Source organism: Phocoena phocoena, chromosome 5 (genome assembly GCF_963924675.1).
Source record: "Phocoena phocoena chromosome 5, mPhoPho1.1, whole genome shotgun sequence".
NCBI classification, from domain to species: domain Eukaryota; kingdom Metazoa; phylum Chordata; class Mammalia; order Artiodactyla; family Phocoenidae; genus Phocoena; species Phocoena phocoena.
The window spans coordinates 113,595,024-113,617,460 of NC_089223.1; the positions used below are offsets into that span (position 1 = coordinate 113,595,024).

General features: G+C 39.4%; 1 protein-coding gene across 1 annotated transcript in view; it reads left to right on the forward strand.

The window, feature by feature from the left end:
• The first annotated feature begins 18,632 nt into the window (after nt 1–18,632).
• Nucleotides 18,633–22,437, forward strand: part of UGT8 (UDP glycosyltransferase 8) — a 110,077-nt gene continuing 106,272 nt past the window's right edge. Inside the window, exon 1 of the mRNA XM_065877548.1 lies at nt 18,633–18,870. The gene's annotated coding sequence lies outside the window, so the exon portion shown is untranslated. The remainder of the gene's footprint in view (nt 18,871–22,437) is intronic.

Genomic DNA, 22,437 nt, shown 5'->3' on the forward strand with positions numbered 1-22,437 from the left:
CTCTAGAGCCCACATACCACAACCACTGAGCCCGTGAGCCACAACTACTGAAGCCCACGTGCCTAGAGCTCCACAACAAGAGAAGCCACCACAGTGAGAAGCCCACGCACCGCAACAAAGAGTAGCCCCCGCTCGCCACAACTAGAGAAAGCCCGCAGGCAGCAAGGAAGACCCAACGCAGCCAAAAATAAATAAATAAAATAAATTTATTTTTAAAAAAAAAGGTTTCGTCGACTCAAGCCACAATGCTACCCTGATGTCTGAGTTGTAGGATATCATTGAGGTATTTTAATAAGTAACCTTCTGCCCTCTTGGGTACAGTTTAAGACATACCCTCTGGTCTGCTGTACTCAGTGCGATATACATTGTGTTCCAGTTTAAGTTTTTGGAAGGTGGGTGGAATCTTTTCTTCTTGGGAGCAAGCTGTTCCACTTTGACTTCTAAAGGGCTTCATGGAAATGAATGTTAAGTTTAAATCAGGAAAAGCAATTTTAACACCACACCCTAAAAAAAAATCATCTTTCAGGGAGGTAATGTTTCATCACGTTAGTCAAAAAGCAAATCTTATTAAGATAATAACTTGTCATCTGTGTGTTTAGTCCTTATTTCACAATATAAGGGTAAAAATGCTACAGTGTGTGTGTGTGTGTGTGTGTGTGTGTGTGCATTTAATGCAGTTGTCAGTGACAACTAAAAGTAGGTATTTTGACCCAGGAAATGTCAGAATCATCAATCCCAAGTTATTGTCATTCAAGATGCTCATCTGAAGTTCTACAAACCTGCCTGATGATTAGGGAACTTTGGGGAACTTTGTGAAGCAGATCATTCCTGGCTTTGTCTCCTAGGGCAGTTTTCCCCAACTTCTCATGCTCTGTAGAATCACCTGGGGAACATTTAAAGCTCCAGATATCCAGGCCACGTGATAAAATCTCTAGGGCTTGGCCTGGGTGTGAGTATTTTTTTTGTACTTATTTCTGAAATATAATTGACATATAACATTATATTAGTTTCAGGTGTACAATCTAATGATTCAGTATTTGTATATACTGTGACTTGATAACCACAATAGGTCTAGTTAACAACCTTCACCATGCATGGTTAACAAATGATGTTTTTCTTGTGAGGAGAACTTGTAAGATCTACTCTCTCAGCAGCTTTCAAACATACAGTAGAGTACTAGTAACTATAGACACCATGCTCTATGTTACATTCCCATGACTTATTTTATAACTGGAAGTTTGTACCTTTTGACCTGCTTCACCTATTTCGCCTCACCCCCTACCCTCACCTCTGACCTCAGGCAACCACCAATCTGTTCTTTATATCTATGAGCTCTTTTGTGTTTGTTTGTCATTTAGATTCCACATATAAGTGAGATCATACGGCATTTGCCTTTCTCTGTCTGACTTATTTCAAGGGCATGAGTATTTTTTAAAGCTCCCCAGTGATTTCATTGTGTAGCCAAGGTTGGGGTGATTAGAGAATGATCCCAGAAATCAAGGGTCAAAATACTGACCAAGAATCAGTATTTTTAGCAATAGCTTATAGGTAGTTCTTATGAACACAAAGTTTGGAAGTTATTAAATTTGATATACAAGGATATATTTCAAGTTATTTAAAGAAATAACTATCCACATTTGACTAACTTCAAAATATATAGTTCGTAATATATATAATATAAAGTTTCTCTTATTTGGGATAAGAGATGTTTTCAGAACCCATGTGGGGTTTAATTGACATTATGTTCCGGATCCTGACCCCATATCACACCTGTCTTCTGGTTCACTCTCACTCTGGTGCACCTAATTAATATTCTAAGCAATGATTCTGTTACATCAGAGCTTCCCAACTGGCAGTTGTTCTTGAAAATGCAGTGAGCCACACCCTAGACCTTTTGAGTGGGAATCTCTGAAGGTGGTGTTCAAAAATTTGCATTTCTAACCATTCAGAAATTTGTATTTCTAAGCCTCCTGGGTGGTACCGGGGTACGGCAAAAGTTACAGACTACGAGAGCCAGAGAAGACAATGAATGGTGTGAGCACAGGAGGCAGATACTAATATCCTGCTCTCATTTCCTCCAGTCAGGGCACCTTTCATAGAGGCAAACTAAGCCACTCTGTGGTAATACTAAAGGAAGCTTTTGAAAGTGTTTGGCTTGTGGACCGTGAGCATTGTACATATGAAAGGTAAATATGACTCACAAGTCAATGAAATCGCACCTTGTTACTCCACAAACATACTTAACTCTGTGTAGACATTTAAGTGGGAACATGGCCTAAAATTAGGGAAAGTAGGGTTATCAATACACACGCACTTTGTAGCTCCTTGTTCTTGCGAGGTTTCTGTGTAGCACAGACTTGAGATAATAAATTCATTTTCTAGAAAAAAAATCTTAAAATTTTGATTATCATCATCCGGTTGTATATTGAGGTATTTTCTTATGTTCACCAAAGATGCCCACCCCCCCAAAAAAAAAACCCTCAGAAATAAGTGACCTAAGTTAAATACTTTTATAAAATACCCACTTGTTTAACATGTCTACCCCCCTAGAATGTGGGGCAGTGCAGGAACCGTATATTCTGTCTTGTTTGCCATTGTGTAACTAGCCCTTGGCGCTCTACCTAGTGTATACGTGATTAAAATATTTGATTATTTGAAGAGCAAATGAAGGCTATATATATCACTTGTTGAAAATTCTCCAAATAAGACAATTTTATAAAAAATTTTCACTTAAACTTATAACTAGAATGGTGTGGAAAACAATAACAGCAGCAGCAGTGACAATCTAGTAACTTTAAACTTGGAAATACAAAGTAAACTCACAGATCTCCTTATGGTATATATTCTGGATAGGAAGTACAGACATTCTAATTATCTATTTTAGATGTGAAAAGTGATGATTCTTAACTCCCTCAGCAAACATCTCAAAGCCCAAATTAGGAGTTGGACTAGTTGCTATTTTTAGCTTTATATTAGCTATGTAATTAATATTAGTTTTTTTGTTTTTGTTTTTTGCGGTACGTGGGCCTCTCACTGTCGTGGCCTCTCCTGTTGCGGAGCACAGACTCCGGACGCGCAGGCTCAGCGGCCATGGCTCACGGGCCCAGCTGTTCCGCAGCATGTGGGATCTTCCCGGACCGGGGCACAAACACGTGTCCCGTGCATCGGCAGGCGGACTCTCAACCACTGCGCCACCAGGGAAGCCCAATATTAGTTTTTTAATATAGCTATCTATCTATGTAGAGATCTATGTTTATATATCTACAGATATAGTTGGTTCTCAGGCTAGCAAAATATATATCTGAAACAGGAGGGAAGGACGCAGGGCACAACCTTTGAAAGAATGACATAGTCCGAGGACCTGACATAAACTGACCAGAACCAAATGGATCCAAGATGGCAGACAAGTTGACTTTTTCCACTAGACCTTGAGCCTCAGTATATGCTCAGGTCAGCAAGCTAAATGACACACCCACAGGCGCCATGACAGTTCCAAGACCGACCACAAGGATCAAAAAGGGGGTGGTGGCCCAATTTTCTGGAAATCCCCACCCCTTCCTGAAATAGCTGGAATACTCCTCCCACTCATTAGCCTATGAAATTACCCACTCCTCTAAAAAGTGACAACCCCATACGCTGGGGCCTTTTCTCACCTTCTGAGATGGCCCACACTCTGTCTGTGAAGTGTGTTTCTTTCTAAATAAATCCACTTCTTTCCTATCATTTTTGTCTCTCACTAAATTCTGTCTGCAATGAGACATCAAGAACCTGAGCTTCATTCAGTCCCAAAACCAAGTGTGTGATCTCAGTTGGAAGACTGTGGGTGTTGGCCGGGTTTGAGTCCCGCCTGCATGGGTGCAAGTCCCAATCTGAGGTGCACGTTTTCATGTCTATATATAGGGCCTATATGGGAAGTGAAAAGATTATTTAAAGAAGTCCATGGGGTTGCATGATTTAAATTTGACAATTTCCAAGTTTTATACTTAATTTGTTTTTGCTAATTTATTTCTTTGCTGGTATTATTTAGAAATTGATGACAAGTTAATGAAATTTCATATAGGTTAGCATAGTAATAATAGTATTTCACATGAGATAATAGCAGTGGCTGGTAGACTGGCCCAATTCTAGTTCCTGACTATCATTTAATAGCTGTACGTATGACTTTGTATGGGTTAAGGCCCAGTCAGGACAGAGAACACCAGTAGCTTGACTGTTACTTCGGTGTAAATTGTTATTTAAGTTAAACGAAGTAGAAGTCTAGATTTCTCAGAGGTTGCAAGTGTTGGAAGTGGCCCTCATCTCTTAATACTAGGGGAAAAAGAGATGAAGTTATTGATATTTGGAACCATAGGGCATGGGACCCAGACCTCCGAGGAGAAGAGCTTAATGAAGCTGGTTCTGCAACGGTTGGACAATTGGGGCTTCCTTGGTGGCGCAGTGGTTGAGGGTCCGCCTGCCGATGCAGGGTATGCGGGTTCGTGCCCTGGCCCGGGAAGATCCCCCATGCCGCGGAGCGGCTGGGCCCGTAAGCCATGGCCGCTAAGCCTGCATGTCTGGAGCCTGTGCTCCGCAACGGGAGAGGCCACAACAGTGAGAGGCCCGCGTACCGCAAAAAAAAAAAAAAAAAAAAAGAGTTGGACAATTGCAGACTGGATTTTCATGCAGGTAGAGAAAGGACTTCTGCTGGAGTGAGAAACTTTCAGGGCTAATACCCATAGCACACACATGCAGACAAGAAGCCTAGAGGAATCCCACATGAAACAGGAAAGAGCATGTACCTTCCCCCTCCTCTCCCTCCTCCCCACTTCCAGTCGCCCTCACACGCCCCCTCTTGGCAGAGACTAACATAGACACAGCTGGAGAAGCAGAAACATGGCTTCTCAGCCTGAGAATCACAAATCACAGGGGAGAAAGGCCAAGAGATAAGTTAAGAACTGATGCAAGAAGCATAGTGATAAGTGTTGCATGGTAGATAAGAGGAGACTGGTAGGTTGCCCTAATTTAGTTCCGGACCTCATCACTTAATAGCTATGTGATCTTTGGTTACTTATACTTGATAAAATTAATTTGCCCTAGATATAAAATAGGAAGAGTGCTAACATCTTGGAGTTTTGTGAGAAGTGAATTCAATAATGAGGTAAACGGCTTATCATACAGGCACAGATGAGTGTGTGACAAATGTGAGCTATTATAAATTTTATTTGCATTATATAGCAAGATAGTACCTTGATATATTTTGAGTAAAAACTGCTGACTTACATAACAGATCAGTGGTTTTCAACTTATGAGTCTTCAGTACCTGGGAAGGCTTGGATTTATAGTAACATTCCTGGAAATTAATATGCATATTTCAAGCAATAAGATTCTGAAAGTATAACTACAGTCATTCATTAATTCGTAATCTTCCCATTATGTGCTGTGTCCCTGTCATTGTAGAATTTACAGTTTAGCAGAAGATAGAGACAACTGAACAATTACAATAAAGTAGTATAAAGGCCAGGATAGGGAAAGTATAGGGATATAACAGAAGGGCAACCAACCTCAACAAGGGCTCATAGGATATTTTCCAAGGAAGAGAAGCTTGAGACCCGAGTAGCCTAGCCAGGCAAAGTTTGCAGAGAACACAGGCACTCCACATACTTTATAAAATTAAAAATAAAGAATTTATAAGCAAAAGGTTTTGCACCACTAGTGACAATGGAAAATCTAACATTCAAGGAACATATTAAGATCTTCAGATTGTACAGTGAGAATGTTTAATCCTATTTCGTGAAAGGTTTAAGACAATGTCATATAATTTTTTCAATCCTTCTAGAGAATTCAGTGGAGTGCTGAGTAGATAACGCTCAATATATATTTGTTGGAAAGTACAGGTCTATAGTTTTGTACTGTTATGGCTCAGGGTCTGTCTGGTGAGATTGGTATCCATCATACACTGGGGTTATCAGCTGAGCGCCCTGACATTTTAGAACAGAGATTACAAAGTGGGGAAGGAAGTGAATTGTGTTCTATTAATCCATTTAATAATAATCCAGTTTATATATCATATATACATAATTTCAGAATTATATATATATATATATAATGAATAGCTCTGAACTCTAACACACAACAGTAGTGGGGTGATGTTTCCAAGGCTGTTGCATCACATTTTTTTCCCTCTTGGTCCCTGGTTTTGATTGTACATCCATGTGTTATAGAGATCAAAGAATTATTGCTGCGAACATCTTGGTGGAGTTATTGTTTCAGTGTGAAATGTCTCTAGACGTTCCTGACTTCTTTTTATCGTTGAATAACAACTTGACTACACAAGACAATTTTTTGTATCCAGTTTTCATATATGACGCTATTTGTTGTACAATATCATTGGCCGGAAAACCTAGATGTCTTAGTTCAATTGCAGATCTGCCTTTAATGATCTCTTATTCTCTGAGCTAATAAGTCATACCTTGCATTAGACCATTATTTCTTTATAAAATACATGTGATATTTATCACCAGCCTACCTCCAAGAATTCTACAAATGATTAGTGAGACAATAATTTCAAAGCTGTCTGGTGTTCTCTGGGGAAAATACATTGCATGAAATTAGCATTAAATAGAAGAGTGCATCGATATACAAATGAGAAATAATGATAATCCTTTACCTTTTATATACTCTTAAACCTTATTAAGAAGTCAACAGACTATTTTTATAATGTCCTCTATCAAGAGGGAAAAAATGATGAAATAGAAATGTGTCTACATATGTGTGTATATATGTTTTGAGCAGAAACTAGCTTGGGGGAGAATAATTGGAAAACACAGAGATTCTTGACGCCTTAATTTCTGTAGAGACAGTACACACATGCAAAGTGGGACTGATCAGAGGATACACAGAATAACCATAAATTGTTCAGTAACCAAATGAGGAAAAAGACTCAGAAAGGGAAAGTTATTTTTCCAAAGTCACACAAATAGAGAGATGGCCAAGAGAGGATAATTTGCTCCCCTTCCACATTAAATCAGTAAATAACAAACATGTGTCAAGCATCCTTTTTGGGGAATGTAGGAGTAAGGTACAGTTCCTCAGGGATATACAGGTTAGTATGGTTTCCAGCTCTTCATACATTTATATTGTATTAAGAGAAGCAATTTGAACAAAGGCATGAATGAACTGGGGGTCCTTGTGATAAAAATACGTCATTTTGAGACATCCAGAGTGATGTGTTTTATATATTTATATACATATTATATATATTATGTATATAATATATAATATTCCTATATAAATTGGAAAGTTAACTCTTTTGGGAGAACAAAGTAGGGAAATGCAACAGGTTAAAGGTGAACAAAATCTGTTGTGAAGAATTTTTGCACTAAGAATAAATAGTCATCAAATTAATACAAGCATAGTACACCAAGATACCATAACAGTTACACTTTCAAAAAACCTGACCATCTTTCACTATTCTATATTTGTCTGCTTTTACAATGTACTAAGTTAAAGATAGGAGTAGCTCTGCATCTAGAGGGCACACTCACCTATACTAATATATCCCTTTCTTTGTGGACTAAATTTCCCTTTTCACAGGTGTAGTTAAAATTAAGCCTAGTCATTTTGTTAGATAAACTAGTTACTGCTACTTCCGGGTAATTTCCATAAAGTACTGGTAAGACATAATTCGATACCTAAAGTTCTAAATGACTTAGTGGTCTAATTGCTTATCTTAGTGCTTAAGACATCTACAGGGGAGAGCAAAGCCTTTAAACCATTAGGGCTGTGTCAACTACCTTAGTCACTTATTTTGTAATGTTTTAATGGTTGCGATCTCTATTACAGGCCAAATCCACGGTCAGATTTGCAATCCTGATCTATGTAATCTGTATTGCTTCTAAAAACCTAGGCACTTATTCTATATTACGAAGCTTCTCTCACAGGAATGTATGTTTAAATATGAAAGTAGTAGGCAAAATGAAAAATATATGTTCTATTATGATACAGTTAAATAGGCTATTCTTCTATAAGCTCACTTTCTAAATACTCTGTGTCAATAGTAAGACTACGTTTACTACCAGATAATAATCATAAAATCATAATTAAAAAACCTACCATTTCCAACAAGTGTTCTTCAACCTATTATTTATTTAAATTGACTGAAACTCAAGTATCCAATAGCATTTATCAACTGCCTATTATGTTCTAAGCAGTAGGACAAATGTATTTAATAATTGTGAATCTCGCTTCAAAGATATATTTTCCAAAAAAATTATATTGACTCATAGGTTTGAGGCTAATATTATTAAAAATTGATTTGATTTGAAAGTGGCTATACATATACAAACTGATTTTAAAAATACTTTCAAATGTAACTACCTAAAAACACAGCTGTCCTTCAGCTATGCTTTGGGATGCCCTTCAACTCTGTTTCTATCTCTCAAAGTAGATTTGAAAGTTCCCATTTGGAACTGTTTTTAGAGCAGGTTAACAAGCCACAGTAAACATGTAAGTGTCAAACAGTAATCAGTATCGAGGCTGCAAAGAACAAAAGAGCTTTATGTGGGGTCTTAAGTATTGCACTGTGAGAAACACAAATTTGGCTAAAATTGAGAGTGTTCAGGAGAAGAGAAAAAGTCAGGGTCTTATACAGACAAAAGCCACACGATTAAGGCTGTCTGGCAAGAATTGTGATCGACTCTGACCACGAGTCAGGAAATATTTCTCCTTAAGGAATCATGAGTAATTTTAGGACAAGGATCTGAAAGTATCTCGAGTTTCTGGCAGATGTTCTGGATGCCTTCATGAGGAAAATAAGTGGTCAAAAAGATTGTGAGATGTGCGTAAGTCACCCTTTCTCAGTGGCCTCCCGACTCCATTTTAAGAGAACTCTCCTAGCAATACCAACTTCATTTTGATTTTCCCTTTACATAAGATGTTTCTTAGTAGTCATGTTTTTTTTTTTTACCAAAATATGACTTTACCATCTTGACTTGATCAGTTCACCAAGTTTGCTTGGCTCAGAATAGCATTTATTTCCAACAAGCAAATTCATTCACAAAAGACAAAGATTTCTCATCATTGAAAATGCTCCTGAGAATTGTGCCACAGGCCTTGATGGCAACTTTTCAAGATTAGTTCTAGCTTTCCTTGACTAATGGCTACTGTAGACAGTTTCCCAAGGTAAGGGCTTGGTAGGAAATGATTTATTTGGATGTCTAAGTTCTGGTATTTTTGTTTAAACAATCTGTTTCATTAATTTATGTTACTTGATTAGGCATTGTGAATTAATGATTTTCTCTGCTATTTACGGTTATTCACAGATCCTATAAATTAACACAGCTCTTATTGCCACTTCACCCAAGCTTTGAAGGGATCATTTGAAACTCAATAATGAAGCATTAAAGGATTTTCAGGTATTTTTATTAATTAATGAAAACCAAGGCTAACAAATGTCTCCTGTCTATGTCTTAATGATCTTGTGTGATATTACAGACACTAATGGTTTCCTTTGCAAGAGTTAGTTAATGGTCTTATGCCTTTATTAACAGAATCCCTCTCTTCTATGAAATGACCAGAAAGTGGGTGTGAAGAAAGGTGGAATACTTTAAGGAAATACTTAAGGGGAGGGGACTAAAAGAGAAAAGAGGACGCAAGAAAGAATTTCTTATTGTTTTAAGAATGCATGCTTCTCATTAACTTTATGTACACTCATGAATGCTTGCATGGTGCAGGAAAAATATTTCAGGAACAAACTTTAATACTATTAATGGGAGCTGATTCTGCAATCCACTCCATTTTTCATTACCATTTTAATGGTTTTAAAAATAAGCATTTGTTTAATTTGAATAATTCTGAAGGCTCTGGGGCAAAGGACCTGTCCCTACTTGTTACCCTGGGGAAAGTAGGCCTGGTGCATAGTGACCAGGGAATGTGGGAGCCTGATAACAGAAGTGGGCATAATTTGTCCTTAATCAGCTGCTCAGGAACGAAAACTGACCAGACTCTAGCCAGGACCTCCAAACTGGGTCAAGGCTATGCTTTAAAAATTTTAAATATAACTTTAATTATATTACAGTAGTAGATGCTTAATACATATTTATTGAATGAGTTGTTTAAAGTTGAAAATTATTTATGGTGCATTTTTGAAATTGAAAATTTTTCCATGTTTTATATGTTCTAGGACATAAATACAGCTTTATACATATGATTAGATTGAACATTGGCACAACTCTGCAATACACTTACAGGTTATTGGATATTCTCCTATGTCCACTCTTTCTGATGGACTTTAAAATAATTTTCTTGAGTGCCAACATTCCTAAAAATAAAATCAGCATTTGTTGTAATTAGCTACAATTATTATATGGCTATTTTTCAGTTATAACTACAGAATCCAAATCAGGGTTAATTCTAAGATATTTCAAAGAAACCTGTAATCATAATTTACACCGATCATAATTTTAACACTTCTATTATCTCTAAAAATTATTAGAACTACACAAATGCTTACAATCAAATTGCCTCAGTTTTCTCACCTATAATATAAAAGAGTAAAACAACTGATTAATTCTGAAATCTGGCTGATCAAAATAAAATCGGGAGCTTTTATTTTTAATGATTTTTAAAATTTTTGAATAATTTTAGACTTACAAAACCTTGCTAAAATAGTACATCAAAGTTTCATACACTGCACATCCATTTCTCCATAGTATTAACATCTCATATTAATATGGTACATTTGTTACAAATAATGAACCAATACTAATACACGATTATTAACTAAAGTCCATGCTTTATTCAGATTTTCTTATTTTTTATCTAATGTCCTTTTTCTGTTTTGGGACCCCATCCAGCATACATTACATTTAGTCATTATGTCTCTGTAGGCTCCTGTCTGCTGTAGTAGTTTCTTAGACTTTATTTTTCCAAGACTTTTACGCTTTTGAGAAATACCAAGTATTTTGTAGAATGTCCCTCTATTGGAGGTTACCTGATGCTTTTTTCATGATTAGACTAGGGTTATAAGCTTTGAAGAATAATACTGGAGATTTTTAAAAATATACATTTCTGTATTTCTAATTTTGTGGATCTAGGATGGGGCCTGAGAATTTAAAATTTTTCAAAGTCTCCTCAGGGTTCAATCATTACTTCTGGTGGGTGCTATTTGCTCTGTCTAGTAACAACCAGACAGTTAAGGATTAAGATCTGAGAATCTAATCTTTCTTCAGTTCTGAAAAATTCTCAGCTATCAAAATTTCTTTTGATATTTCATCCTTTCTTTTCTTCTGAAACTCCAGTTACATATATAATTGAGTTAATGCATTCTCTAGGTCTCTTAATGTTGGTGCGCACGTATATGTATGTTTTTCTCTCCTCCATCCTGAATGAATTTCTCAGAACAATCTTCAGATCTACTAATTTCTCTTCACAGATGTATAGAATTTATTCCTTACAATTAATTTTTAAGATTTCTATTTCCTTTTGCATGTCCAAACTTTTCTTGAGATGTTTTTGCCTTATAAATTCAGAATGCATTTTTAATTTTGGTTTTTAATAGATGCTATTTCTTTACTAAGTGTATTTTAAAGTCGTTGTCAAATGATTCCATAAGTTAATATAATTTACAAAGAATTCATGCTTGGAGAAAAGCAGTTTTTGTTTGCCTTTTTTTAACCTTAGAGTTCTTCGTTTGTCTTTGGATTTTAGTATATATTTTATCCTGACTGGAGAGGGACAACTTTTTTCTCCTGGTCTGGCCTTTCTCATCTAATAGTTTTCAGGTGCCTGTGATTGCCTTCACCTTGCACTCCTGAGCCACCAATTCAGAACCAAGTTTTATAATGGCATTTTAAGTCTCCTGCTTTGGGGAGATATTGAAGACACCAAAGGTCCATGCAACTAGAGTCGGCTAGCAACTTGATTTGATTCCTAGTTTTCGGTCCTCACACCCCCTGTAACCACTGTTTTCTATGTGGCTAGGTTTCTAGCCTTTTTATTCAGACTCCATTCACATTTGTGGGAGTTCTGGTCCAGCCCTTCCTTAGTTCCTCTTCCTGTATGGAGTACTGAATTAGTTATCTATTGCTATATCACACATTACCACAAACCCAGCAGACTGAAACAAGACACATTTATCATCTCACAGTCATGGGTCAGGAATATGAGCATCGGTTACCTGGGTCTTATAACCAGGGATCCTCAAGGCTACATGCCAGGTGTTGGCCAGGTTGCCTTTTGACTGGGGAAGAATATACTTTAAAGCTCATTCAGTTGTTTGCAGAATTCATTCCCCTGCAGCTGTATGACTCAGGACCCCAACTTCTTGCTGGCTGTTGCTTGGAAGCCACTCTTAGGGCCTAGAAGCTGCTCTCAGTTCTTTGCCATGAGGACTTATCCCATATGGCTGCTTATTTCCTCAAGCCTGCAAGGAGAGTCTCTCTTCTCAAGAAGGACCCTCTTCTTTTAAGGGCTTTCACCTGATACCCTTAAAGTCCTACCCACACAGAATAATCTACCTTTTGATTAATTCTATATTACCTGATTTGGGGCCTTAACTACATAAAGGCCATATTCTAGTGGCCAGAAGCAAGTCAAGGTCCCACACACACACAAAGGGAGGGAATTACGGAGAGCATGATGTCAGGAGGTGAGAATCATGGGGTTACCCTGGGGTCTGTCTGCTACAAGCACCTTTAGTCCCCAAACCACCATCGATGCATCAGTATCTAGTCCCAGAAGACACAACTCTTGGCCCCAGCTTGGCCTCCTGCTTTGCATTTCTGTTCTATTACTAGTTCAGGAAGATGTTTACCTTGTTTCTCACTTCCTCTATGTCTATCTAATTGGTGTGTTTTAAGCCTTTTATATTTTATCAGGCATAAATTTGTGTTTGAAACAGAAAGGTTTTGTAAAAGCATGAACATATGAAGCCATCTTACTCCATCAAAAAATTTCTACCTTATCGGGGTTAGGACAAGTTTCTGAAACCCAGGGTATGTTTTACTGGTAAAGAAATATTTATCCAAATGGTTTGGGGAAGATGGATTGGTAGAGAGGATTATTTTTGGTGTGAAAGGATAGGGAATTGGTCAATATAACTGAGGCACTTAAAAATTAGCCATCACATTTTAAAAAACAATTGTAAAAGTAGTCTACATCTGCTTTACAGCAAGAACCTCAACTTCTAATTATACCCTGGAAAGACCCACTCAATCTTGATGTCCTCACACTACAGAAATAGTGCTGTCACTGACTAGGTTTTTTCCTACCTGGCTTGCCCTTTGTATGGGATATTCCATCAGACAGTTCTTTATTACACAAAAGTAAGGGAGCCAGTGAATGAAAAACAAGGCAAGAAAAGAAATACTCAAAACAGGATTCCAACCATAAAATCAAATACACACAGGTAACATAATGATGTGAACACTAGGGTCAAAGTGCTTAGTGTTTACTGTTTTTCATTGATACAGAAACCTACTTTCTTTGCATACCTTGGGAGGGTCAGGCTTAGGCCTGACACTTATGAACAAAAATATACTTAATAGTTTCATCTGGGAGTTAAAGCCTGACCTGAGAAAGTGACTGTTTAAGCACCATGATTTTAAGATAATCATATGAAGTGAGTCACAAAATATTGCTAATACCAATTCTGCCAGGGCAAGTCCTTTATTTCTTTTCTGAAAATAATACAATTAGTTCTTTATGTTAAAAGGCAGAGTGTATAATTCTAAAAAAAAATGTGGATTCTGGGGGTCTTCTTTAACTTGCCCAATAAATGCAAGTTGACTAGGCAGATAAATTAACATTTGCTTAGGGAAGCACACAGACCATGATACCAGGGGGATGTAATCTAGGTCATAAAGTTTTGATATTTTAGAATTATGTTCAGTGGATCTTAGAGCCACTGTACAAGGGCGATTAATTTTAAAAAATGGATGAAGATTAGTATCTATGAAAGTATAAAGCAGATATGGTAAACATGACCTCATTCACCTAGTGCTGGAATATTAGAATTAGTTGGTATTGCCTTGAGTTTGCAGGGTATTAAGGGCAAATAAATTATGATGCTATAATTGTAATATATTATGAAGCTCTTTATTCCCAGGAAGCACCACAGGCTGAACATAGAAAGGCTGTACTATGTAACACCCACGAAATGGGTGGGAAAGGAAGCTGTTGCGGACCCAGGCTTAGCTATGTATGATGTCATGTAGTACCACTTGTTCTCTTTTAAAATCTTGGCTGGTATCACTGACAGAGACTCAACATAGGGCTACATAAGAATCCAGGATAGCAAACTTTCCAGTTCTGAAAGGCCAAAGGCCTTAAGACAGATATTCTATCTCCATAGTTTCCCACAACTAACTCTGAACAGGGTTCATCATGAAGTTTTAGAAATTATTTTTAAAGATTTAACTTACTAGGTACTAGATTAGAGACTAAAGTTTTATTGATGACATTTTCTAATCATGAAAAGAAATATTGCTTTAGAAGGACATATAGAATAAGCTAGTGATGTCTAAGCTAGTGATGTCTATAATCATGTAACCAAAATTATTAAAAGTACAACTGTTTTTTTTTTTTGGCTTGCCCTTTATATCAGGTATTCCTTTAGACAATTCAAAAAATATATCTTTTGATGAGAATCGAGTAGTTATCCATCACTTCCACAATTCTAGAAATCCCTCTGTTTCTCCAATCCTTCTGTTACAATTTGATCCATAGATCAACATTTTCTAAAGAAACTTATAATGCATAATAAAACAGAATTAAGATGAAAAATGAAAAAACTGCATATATTAAAACTTATAAAAATGAAAATACTTGCACGTATTAAAAAAACGGGATATGGCACTAAGTAGAGTGTATAGTTGAAACCGAAAGCAAGAAGCTGATGTCTGCAAGAAAATAAGAGATGATGGAAAAGGAAAAAGAGCCAAAAGGAGAAGGTGAAGAGGAAGTGAAGGTGAAGGTAAAGATAATCTGCCAGTTTTTTTTTTTTTATTTTTTATTTTATTTTATTTTATTTTTTTATTTTTTATTTTTTTGCGGTACACGGGCCTCTCACTGTTGTGGCCCCTCCCGTTGCGGAGCACAGGCTCCGGACGCGCAGGCTCAGCGGCCATGGCTCACGGGCCCAGCCGCTCCGCGGCACGTGGGATCCTCCCGGACCGGGGCACGAACCCGTGTCCCCTGCATCGGCAGGCGGACTCTCAACCACTGCGCCACCAGGGAAGCCCTGCCAGTTTTTATCTTATGGACTTTGTGTATGATCTTCATTCTGTTTGCCCTCAGGTTTGGTGTTCTTACAGTAAGTCAGAGTCTATAGGAAACAGGAATTAAACAAAATAATTGCAACAATTTTAAACTAAATAGACAGAAAATTAAGCCCCTCTCATCACTAGGTACCTTTGTACTGTGACTTGCCTATTTAGCAGCTGTTCTGGGGGGTAAAAGAGGAGACACAGCAAGGCAGACTGGGTTTATGTGCTTTTTCAATTCCAAGGGTTCCCCAAATAGTCAGGTTGGATTTAGTACTTCAACATTTTCTCTGACCAAGACTTGAACTCCACTAGTCTGGGTGGACTAGCGGATCTAGTCTGAATAGACTAGTGGCTCAGGGTGTGATCTTTGACTCAGAATTCAATTCAGTTCCCAGTTTTGCCACTTTCCAGTTTGACTCCCCAAACTTCTGCTACTCTGTCTTCAACAGGAAAAAATAATAGTACCTACCTCCAGGATTTTTAGGAAGATTAAATGAGATCACTCATTAACTTAGCATTGTGCCTGGAATTACACTTTGAAAACTCAAGTAGGAGCCATAATAATCATTATTATTATTATGGAGAGCAGCATCAAATTAGGCCTAAAGACTTTTTGTGTGCATTTAGACTCTCTATGCTCCTCAGAGGTCCAAAGTAGACAATCACATTTCTTGGGAACTAAGCAGAGCTCAAAGGCCTAGTTTGTGAAGCCAGTGATGTTTCCAGTCATAAGGTACCCCACTGCAATACATTCAGATATTTGGGACTATTAGCAAAGGGGTTTTGGAATGTACAGCCACCCATATTTCTCCCCATGATTAAACTTAAATTCATTCTGCTATATTCTATACTATATGGTCTATATTACAAAGCAAATGATATAAAACTGTACCATTTATAACTGATTAAAGTCCCAGAGTTCATGGTTAATAATCACCAGGCTGAGCTAGTATTTCTCATAAGTCATTGTTTATCTCCCGATAAAATCATATGGGCCCAAACTGACTAAAGAACCAAAAGCATTTTTTTTAAATTAAAAATTTTTAAATTAAATTAAATTTTTTAAATTAAAAATTTAAAAATTATCAGTATACTGATACACTTGGTCTACCGAAATAATGAGGGAATTTTAATATCACATTTCACATTGGCTAGGAACTTCCTTACTACAGATATGCTGTTCAATTCAACATTCTATAAACTAAAGCTGATAGGCAGAATTTTGTGTGAATCTGGATGGGAGCTTGGAAGATGGATTAAATATGAAAAATACACACTCTACCTTCAAGAGAAGGAGCAAATGCTTTCATTATTTACTTTATCTAGCCATTCAGTCAATAATATGAAGTGCTAAGTGCTGGTAGATTTTTTAAAAAAGAGAGAGACACTCACCAATTTTCTTTATACTTTCAAGCTCCCAAAATGCAATTCAACTATTTATACAATGACTGACTTAACTTGTTTTAAATTATGGGATGTCCTCTGTGTGCAGAGCTGTGAGAAATTCGATAATCATTATATAAAGAAAGTGGGAGGCAACAGAGAAACCAAAGAAACAACAGACATGGACATATCCACACATAATAGAGCAATGCATTTTCTTCCCAAAAGTCTGCCAAAATCCAATGGTCAGTTTACATGACTTTATAAGCAAAGAAATGTAACACAGATTTGTAAAAATTTTTCACACAACAAAATTTAACGTTTTCACTTAATTTCTAGTAATCTTTTTTGACCATGAATTTACAGATGCATTATGCAACAAACAGCTTGCAATTGCTTGAACAAGTGCTTGAAGCTTGACACTTGAGAGAACAGAGCTTTCAAAGTAAATGCTTAAATTCTCTTATGTCAGATTGTTACCTATGTTCACATTTTAGGTTTTTCTAATGAAATTAAATAAAAAATAGAAGACAGTAATCTCCTTGGATTAGGTACAAAGGCTGAAAAAATATCCCCTGTGCTTTTCACAATATTTCAAATTTCTGATCTGCAAAGAAAGTAAGCACATTCTTTTCTGAAATTCACATCTGGAAGTCTATCGGTGAACATTCTTCAGTATATGGACTTCGGACCCTGCACTTATTAAACACAGAGTCATAAGTAAAATGAGAATAACAGTGTATGTTACATTTTCCCCCCATTTAACATTAAGTAATACTATACACAATAAAACATAATTTCCGTTTCCTTTTCTAAGAGCACAAAGTCCCAATCTACTTTTGAAATTCGGTTTGGAGCAAGAAAAGGATAGCCTGACTTGGCATTTTTCCCAATTCCAGTGATTAAACATATAACGTTCACGTGCAGTGGGGGCATCTTAGCTTCTGGAGCTTACACCCGACATGATTTTTGCTTTTCTGAAAGTTATGTCGTATATATATTTATCGAATACATTACCAATCATGCTCAAAGGAAAAGCCAACAACACTATTCGATTTTCCTGGTTCCCAGGAAGCTCGCACCCTAGGGTCAGACTCTTCAAGGCGCTTGGGCTCTCGGGTCTGAGGCGCCACGGGAAGGGCCGCTCCAGCAGGCCTGGGTACGCAAAGGTGCTTCCTGGCTGGGACGCCAACTTGGCGAGGATCTGCTGTTGGCAAACACAGATTAGTCAGGATAAAGTCGCCACAGACTCAACCAAGCAAAGCATAAATGGCCCTTTCAGCACAAGCCTGCGAGGAGGGATGTTACCGAGCGCAGCAACCCAATTTCTTTTCTCCGGGATCCCCAAACTCGTGTTTTCGAACGCTTTCCGATTCACGAGGCAGGTGGCTTGATCACCTAAGTGCCCCTCACCCCCTTTCCTTCGCGTATTTCCTCCACCTCCTAGCCCAAGTTTGACTTTTTAATGGATTCGGGAGGACTGGGGCAGACCTGGAGGCTGGGAAGGGAGAGAAGGCGCACTACCACCACACCACGCGGATTCGCGCGGTGCTGGTGCGTTGAAAAAAGGCGGGCACGGGGACCAGACGGGAGGTTTAAGAGAGGGCACAGGGGACGCCTCGCTGGGGGAACAGGGGGCGGGGCCACGTGCCAGTTCCAGGGTTCCGAGCTCGAGCACCGGAGGGCTCGCGAGCGTCCCAGCCTGTCCGCCGACCGCCGCTCCGCCCGCGAGCATCCCAGTCCCAGGACTCTTAAGCCCTCGCTCAGCCCGGGAGCGCGTGGCACGAAGGCGCGTCCGCATCCATGCCCCAGCCGAAGGAGCAGGAGGTGCTCGCAGCCCCAGGCGTCTGATGCGAGACTGAGCACGTGGCTGCCCCCGTCGTGCCCCGCTGAGCCAGGCGCGACAGGAGAGGGGCGCGCTCCAGCTCTGCTAGCCGCGCGCGAAGCGAGGCGGGGCGGGGCGGGGCGGGGCGTGGCCGGGGGGGGGCGCGGCCGCCCGCGGAGAGCCGCGGAAGAGCAGGAGCGCCGCGGCCCTGAGGGAGGACGCGGTTAAAGCTTTGCCGTCAACTGTGAGTCCCGAGAGCCAGTCCTAAGCTAACACACTAACTCTGCAGCCTTCCTCACGACCCCAAGCCACCGAAGGCGGCGACACCTGATCCAGCACACAAACGGGTCCCTTCTGTCCCCGGATACAATTTCGCGGCGGAGACGCACTCAAACTCACGCGCAGCAGCCAAGAGCGGAGGTAAGCGGACGGACCACGCCGCTCCAGCAGACGGAAGGGGGGCGGGGCGGCAAGAGGAGAGGGGCGTTGTTTGCTCCCTGAGGTGAGTGCCGGGCGGATGGCTGCGACCCAGGGGTGGGGGGTAGGGATCCGAAAGTGCAGATGGGGTTGGACTGAGGGGGTAAGGGGTTGGGGGTGGGTAGGGTGTGGGGCGGAGGTGTGTAAAGGAGATCTTTCCGTGCTGCCTCGCTCGCGCCCGTGCTCCTTTCCCTGCCGTATGGCGCACGTTTGAGGGTCCTCTGGCGTTTCGTGCGTGCAGGCTGAGAGAGGGATCACCCGGCGTGGATCTGGCCAAGGACCTTGCACTTGACCCCGGAGCTATGGGCACCGCGGAGCCCCCGCCGCCAGCCAGGGATGGGGGCCCGGGAGGTGCTTGGGAAACTGCAACTCTCCTCTACTTCGTCCTCTCCCTGAGGGGGAACTAGACCTGGGTGCATTGGGGGTAGCGCGTGTCTTGGGGCTACACACACAGACGCACAGAAACAGGGACCTTTCAGTGCCCGCAAGCCTGTGCGACCCCGGGAAATGGACAGTGGTGGCAGGGTCTCCGCGCGGATGCGGGAGCCATATGGCGTGCCCTTGCTTTAGAGAAGCGTGTGCGGGTTAGGAGGCGAGAGAAGGACGCGCTGCAGGAAGTAGGGCGCCTTCCACGGGCTAGAGGAGCGGCGAGGGGGCCTGGGATGCGTGGTTTGGAGTTGTACGAGGCAAACCGCATCGGAGTGCGACAGGGCAAAAGGACAGTCACGCGTGGCGAGGGGGTTACTCAATCTGTATGTGTAAATTCGCTGGTTTAATGGAGGGTTTATGAAGTTGAGTACGGGGAACGTGCCGCTCTGCAGCACTTCCTTAGGGAAAGTACCACCTCTGTACCTGTACCTCTGGTTCCCATCGCCGAAAAGCAACCCCAAGGGGTGGGGTGGGGGGTGGTGAGGAGGGGAGAAAGTGAAAGAACTTCTGAAAGTACTCGAACTCGGAAGACTAGATTGTGTTAACTAGTCATTCTCACGGGGGAGAGGGCGTATCGCAAGGGGGAGGAGTGGGTAGCATTCGAGTCACCTGCATTATGAACCAGTGTTAGCAGTAGAGGCAGCCTTTTATTTCAAGTGGGTTCCACCCAGAAACGATAGGAAAAACACTACTCTAAAAACCTTCGATTTCCCTTGGGCTGTCGTCTCGTACAATGAGTTTTTTTAAGATTAATGACATGAAGGTGTGGTTGTTTGGCTAGATGCCAAGTGTGCTGTTGTTTCTATTTATGATAATTTCATGTTCAAAGAAAAAATAAGTCTGCACTTGGAATTGGTGTAATTGGTGTGCTTTATTTCCACTTCCAGAAAAAAATGCCACTTGAAGGAAGGCTAGGAAGTGCTTTTTAATTGGTATGTTAATAGTGTTAGGAGTAATCACATTTTATTCCCTGGAGAGTTTTAAATTAATGGAAGAGTCATGCACATCAATATTGTATAGTGAGGGAATCCGAACTTTGCATTAATTGAATTAGATCATAAACCAGACTATTTTTTTCTGTCTCAGAAACAGTGGACTAGTTTTCTCTTACGGAAACTATCTCCAGGCAGTTTGCGATAATTGCTTTTGGACTGTTTCTGTTCGGCAACTATTCTAGATAATTCTAGAGGGAAACACTCAAGTGCTATTTGATTTGCCTGTCACCCACAAGGTAAGGTTGACATCTTGTGTGATTTAGAGCTATAGCAGTGTTTAAAAACTACAATGAGGCATACTTCCGTGACATTTAGTAATAGCTTGATAGTATATTAGTAGCTCGCGCATAACTGAGTAAAAACTGTACTTGTGACTTTCTCTTGATAATACTACTGTAGAGAGTCAAACTCTTTTTAAGTCTAAAAGTTCCAGAGCTTTATGCTTGTTGTACTAATGCCTGGTGTGCATATTAGAATAAGTAAACCAATGGAGTAAAAAATGTTTGTAAAAAAATTTTATTTTTTGTACAATCTTTTTGTGTGTAAAGAGTTTGACAGTTCACATTTGATTTGAATTACTTAAAACATTTCATGGTACCTTATGAATAACTGTCAGCTTAATTACCATGTAAATATTGACGGCAAAGGAAGAAAATAACCACACTCTCAATTGTCAGACTCCTTTTCGAAGTTATTTATGTGCTTGTTTATAAGATAATATTGACTTGATGCTGTTTAATTCACATTAGATTTCCAAAGTACACCAGGAGAGTAAGAACTTTTGATTGTTTTTGCAATATGTCATAATATCTCATTTATTTGACACTATCTGGGTTAGTACTTATTTACATAAGCACATTTTCAAAATAGCTGCCCCTCACACCGTTAATTACTGACACTTTAAAAAGTTAGCTATTAAAACAAGTAATTTCTAAATATTACACTCTTACTTGCTCCCCAGGATGTAAGTTATTTTTTGTTGTTGGACTGTCTTTATGAACATGAATTCATAAAGAATTGAATAGTGCTATTCCTTGAGGTGTATAGAGCTGTTTTTGTTTATAGTAAATGGCCTCAGCCTGCCTGGTTGAAATACTAGATTGGGGACAGAAGTACTATTCTTTTTTCTTTATGGTTTTTCTGGGTCCTCTTTCTGTTATCAGCTATCACTTTCTGCTGCTGTCAGGCTGTGAGCGGGCCCTGCTGCTCTATTATCTGTTGTCTTTTTTTTTTCTTTTTTTTTCCTGAAATGATGTGGGCTATTGTCGAGTATAAAGCCTGCGTAATTTGTGACAGGTACTTGCTGTTCTCATCCTTTGTTTCTGGGCTAGACAGTGAGCTCAATGGCTGAGGTTCCTAGAAGGGTAACTTCTATATAAATGGTTTTAATGTGTTTTTTTAATAGAAAATTTTGTATATGAGATCTTTAGAAGGGTGTCTTGATTTCAGACATTCAGTCTTCTGGAATATCTTTGCTTTTATAAGAAATTGAAGCAGGCTTTAAAAAAAGTTTCCTTTTCTTATGGTAGGCCCAGATTGTCTTTGTTTAGGAATACCTGTATGATGATACTTTACATCCTGCTTTCTGCCATTGAAATTGACTAGCTGTATGTAATGTTGGCACTATTTCTCTACTCTGGAAGCTAGGAATAAGAAGTGTGATTTGATAAGCCTGGTGCCCATACTTGAAGCTAGGTGAATCATTTCATTATTACTTTGCACATCCATATATGGGGTTACATAATCAAATGAGTTTGAATAAAGTTGTTTAATTTAGTGTTGAAAACGGTGATAATTATATCTTCCTAATCTAAAGCATTTCACAAACATCCTTCTTTTTTTCAACACATGCTTACTAAAAGCATACTATGCATTGGGCACTATGGTCCTGTACACTGGGGATATGCAGACACATAAGACCATGGGAGGATTAGATAGATAGAAAACAAGTTGGCTTCAATAAGTACAAAATAATGCTATATGTTCTTGAGTGCTTTGATAGAGAAATGCAGAGTGCCCTGAATAGGCATTTGGAAGTGGCCAGTTCCACGTGGGGACAGAGACTAAAGAGGCTTCATAGAGAAGG